Source organism: Schistocerca cancellata, chromosome 3 (assembly GCF_023864275.1).
Source record: "Schistocerca cancellata isolate TAMUIC-IGC-003103 chromosome 3, iqSchCanc2.1, whole genome shotgun sequence".
Lineage (NCBI taxonomy): Eukaryota > Metazoa > Arthropoda > Insecta > Orthoptera > Acrididae > Schistocerca > Schistocerca cancellata.
The window spans coordinates 281,213,429-281,218,651 of record NC_064628.1 but is presented as its reverse complement, the minus strand read 5'-3'; positions in this window follow the sequence as shown (position 1 = coordinate 281,218,651).

Here is a 5,223-nt window from a genome sequence, read left to right as displayed (position 1 = left end):
TAGGAGAATATGGGATCGGTGGGTTCAGGAAGGTAATACGGAACGCCGTGCTGGATCCCAACGGCCTCGTATCACTAGCAGTCGAGATGACAAGTATCTTATCCGCATGGCTGTAACGGATCGTGCAGCCACGTCTCGATCCCTGAGTCAACAGATGGGGACGTTTGCAAGACAACAACCATCTGCACGAACAGTTCGACGGCGTTTGCAGCAGCATGGACTATCAGCTCGGAGACCATGGCTGCGGTTACCCTTGACGCTGCATCACGGACAGGAGCGCCTGCGATGGTGTACTCAACGACGAACCTGGGTGCACGATGGCAAAACATCAGTTCTTCGCATGAATCCAAGTTCTGTTTACAGCATCATGAAGGTCCCATCCGTGTTTGGTGACATAGCGGTGAACGCACACTCGAAGCGTGTATTCGTCATCGCCATACATGTGTTATCACCCGGCGTGATGGAATGGGGTGCCATTGATTACACGTTTCGGTCACCTCTTGTTCGCATTGACAGCACTGTGAACAGTGGACGTTACATTTCAGATATGTTACGACCCGTGGCTCTACCCTTCATTCAATCCTTGCGAAACCCTATATTTCTGCAGGATAATGCACGACTGTATGTTGCAGGTCCTCTACGGGCCTTTCTGGATACAGAAAATGTTCGACTGCTGCCCTGGCCAGCACATTCTCCAGATCTCTCACCAACTGAAAACGGCTGGTCAATGGTGGCCGAGCAACTGGCTCGTGACAATACGCCAGTCACTACTCTTGACGAACTGTGGTATCGTGGTGAAGCTGCATGGGCAGCTGTACCTGTACACGCCATCCAAGCTCTGTTTGACCCAATGCCAGGCGTATCAAGGCCGTTATTACGGCCAGAGGTGGTTGTTCTGGCTACTGATTTCTCAGGATCTATGTACCCAAATTGCGTGAAAATGTAATCACATGTCAGTTCTAGTATAATATATTTGTCCAATGAATACCCGTTTATCATCTGCGTTTCTTCTTGATGTAGCAATTTTAAAGGCTAGTAGTGTAAAAACATTTATAGTGACAGTGCATAACAACGTTACAAATTATAACTGAGTACGCATCATAAAAGAAGGAAAAGCAAGATTTAAACATTAAAACAACTAGAAGGAGTGCCATATGCATATATAAGAAGGCATATCGTAGAACCTTATGTCGATAATTGGTGGAGCTCTTGGTCTTCTTCCAGTGGCAGCATGTTTTGCTTACATGGGTGGTTGCTTGCATGACAGCGCCGACGCCGGCCGGACATGGCGGCACAATGCCTCACTGAGGGCATACAGAACGTGTCTGGTGGACGAGGAATTGGGGTGCAGGCGGTTTCCAGGTATGCTGGTCGCAAATACTACAGATTGCTGTTTGGCTTCACGTTTTACTGGGTGCAGTTTTCACGTGTCCTTTAGAATTCTCACAAGAAACAGAAAGCGTGTGGGAGGCCAAGTATGCAATGTCCGCCGTCACCACGGGTGTGGTGGTTGACACAACCTCCAGGCACACCAGGAAACACAAAGCACGCTCAGACAGCTCCATTAAACAGGCCAAAAAAATGGTTCAAATGGCTCTGAGCACTATGGGACTTAACATCTGTGGTCATCAGTCCCCTAGAACTTAGAACCTAACTAACCTAAGGACATCACACACATGCCCAAGGCAGGATTCGAACCTGCGACCGTAGCAGTCGCGCGGTTCCGGACTGAGCGCCTAGAACCGCTAGACCACCGCGGCCGGCTTAAACAGGCCAGCGTGGGTCAATATCCTTTGCTTCAGCAAAACGGGGTAGGGGCACGCGGACAGACTAGCGAAACTTCAAGTGTTTCCGGACTTTCTTTCTCTCATACCTTACTTTCCGATGTCTCCCCGAGCTCTCCGTCCGAACGGAACTTCAATTAGGGTCGTTTACCCTCTTGTCCCCAGTATTTCCACCTACATCCTCGTTTCCGTTGCCCACATCAGTCAGCCGCGTTTATCGTGCGGCACACATTTATAGTGTGTGACAGTCGCCCACCACAAGGTAGCATAGGCCTGATGAGCGTTCCAGTTGGAGTCATACTCTACTATCTCCTCCTTTGCGGATCTCATCGATATACACTAAATAAAACAGTGCACAGCTCAAACTGCTATTAACGTTACAGAGGAATGGCTTTAATGTTCCTTTAAAAGTTGATACCGGCTCTTCTAACTGTGTTGCGTTAGGTTCCCTCATACAAAACCTGCTTCATAGGAGAACAGCTGCATACAGTGGTCACAAAACACCCGTGAAAGATATTTTTACTACGTAAGGAAACTTTCGTTATTTCTGTTAGTGCAGAAAACATTTGTATGTTAGACGCATTCAAACAGTTTGGTTTCTCTATTTCGAAAAATGTGTGTTTGGTGTCCACCAAGACTCCGTTCCAAGGCATAGAAGATTCAGCTGTCTCATATTCGCATATGTTCACTCCTTGTTGGGAAGGACCGTGGATTTGGCGTTAAAAATTCGTGTAAAGCAGTGGTCCGTGGCTGACTTCTCGCGGGCGCGCACAATCCTGTACGTCCTATGGGACACAGTTGAGGCGGAATTGGAGAGACTTGAGGATCTCGAAGTGATTACGCCTGTCTCATCGAGCCAATGGGCTTCTCCCTTCCTAATAGTGAAAAAATCGGATGGCTCTGTCCGATTACACTGAGGTGAAAAAAGTTATAGGACAGCGATATGTACATACGCAGTTGGCGGTAATACCACGTACACAATGTATAAAAGGACAGTTCATTGCCGGAGCTGTCATTTGTAAGTAGGTGATTCGTGTTAACAGATTTCCAACGTGATTTTGGCAGCAGGACGGTAATTAACAGGCTTTGAACGCGGAATGTTAGTTGGAGCCAGACGCATGGGACATTCGATTTTGGAAATCGTTAGGAAATTCACTATACCGGGATCCATAGTGTCAATATTGTACCGAGAATACCAGATTTCATGCGTTACCTCTCACCATGAACAACGCAGCGGCCGACGACCTTCACTTAACGACCGAGAGCAGAGGCGTTTGCGTAGAGTTGTCAGTGTTAACAGGTAAGCAGAACTGCGTGAAGTAATCGCAGCAATCAGTATGGGACGTATGGTCGGATGAGTCCTGATATCAGTTGGTAGGAATTGATGGCAGTTTCGGTGTGGCGCAGACCGCACGAAACTATGGACCCAAGTTGTCAACAAGGCGCTGTTCGAAGTGGTGGTAGCTCCATAATCGTGAGGGCTGTGTTTACGTGGAATGGACTGAATCCTCTGGCTATGTTCGGCTACTTGGAGAGAATTTGCAGCTGTTGATGGAGTTCATGTTCCCAAACAACAGCGGAATTTTTATGGATAACAATACGTCATGTCACCAGGCCACAATTATTCACCATTATTTGAAGAACATTCTCGACAATTCTGGCAAATGGTTTGGCTACCCAGGTCGCCCGATATGAATCCCATCTAACATTTACATGACGTAATCTAGATGTAAGTCATCCACAAAATCCTGCACCGGCAACACTTCTGCAATTGTGAATGGATATAAAGCAGCATAGCACAACATTCCTGCAGGAGACGCCCAACGACTTGATGAGTCCATGCCATGTCGAGTTGTGCACTACGCCGACATGATATAGGAGGTATTGCATGACTTTTGTCAGCTCAGTGTTGTTGATATCAAAGACGTTGGAGCCCAGATGATCGCAGATATTTTTCCAATCCACTCCCTGAAGACGTGGTTTCAATGTTGCAAAACGCTAACTGCTATATTCAGGTTGATTTATCAGAGGTATACTTGCAGTTACCATTACACCCGGAATCTTGGGAACTGTTGGTGCTCATCACTTCTTTCGCCCAGTATGTCTCTCCTTTGGTATTTCCAGCGCCCTGGCAGTATTCTAGTGTTATTTGGAACATCTGATGCAGAACATCCCTTTGTGCTGCTGTTTTCTGGATGACACGATAGTGAGATAGGCCACGAGTGGGCACTTTCGGAACTTGCAATCCCTGTTTCCTCGATCAACCACTGCAAACCTAAAATGTAAATTCCAGAAGAGCTAATTTTTCAGCAATCCCATGAATACATTATTTTTAACCGTCCTCCGTGCCATAAAGGGCATGCCCAGGCACAAGAATCTCGATTAAGTGCAATCCTTCATGGGAAAAATTAGCTACTTCGGCGGTTTCATTCCCCATGTTCTAAAAATATTCTACCCGCTCAACGCATTGCGACAGAAAGCGGCTAAGCGTTCGTTTCAAAGACACTCAACACTATGCAAGTCTCAGATTGAAAAATACTTCTTGTTGTTTACACGATTAATAAATTTCACACCTATCTTTACGCTTTAAAATCCCAGCTGCTAACAGATCACAAGCCGTCGATCACATTGTGTGGTTCATATTCAAGCCTCACGGACAGAACAGCACAAGTTTACAACTACGGGCATTGTTCCTATAGGCATATAAATACATCACCGTGGTCCAGAGGTAGCATCTTTGATTAGTAACCAAAACGTCCTCGGTCTCAGGCTCTAACCCCGCCATTGCTTACGTTTCGAAAAAAAAGCTTCAGCAACAGCGACCTGAGACTTCCGTCATAAGAAGGCACCCTCATTCAGCCAACGGCCTTGTCAAAGAGGGCGGAGGAGCGGACAGAGATTCAGGGCACACTCTTGCCCTTGGGGTGCAGAACTACCCTCAAAAAACGGAAAATTTCATCAATGATCAACGGCTTGAGGATTCAGAAAGCAGTGGAAACCACTGCACTAAAGACATATAATGTGTATCCACAGGACATGTGGCCTGTAATTGAAAAAGTGTCATGATATTTTCTCCTAAAGATTCCGTACTAGTTCCCCATTAGGATCTCTGGGATGGGACTACCAAGGAGGAGGTGACCGTGAGAAAAAGACTGAATAACCAACGAAAGAATGGCGTTCTACAAGTCGGCGCACGGGTGTCTGAAGTTTGAACGTGGTACGGAAATTAGAAAATCTGAAAAGGGAAATGCTAAGGCTCAGTCTAGATATAGTGGATCTAAACGAAGTGAAATGGAAAGAAGACAAGGGTAATATCAACAGCGGCAGAAAATGGTGTAACGGGAGTAGGATTCGTTTTGAATAGGAAGATAGGGTAGAGAGTGAGTTACTGTGAACAGCCTAGTGATAGGGTCGTTCTCATCATAATCGCCAGCAAACC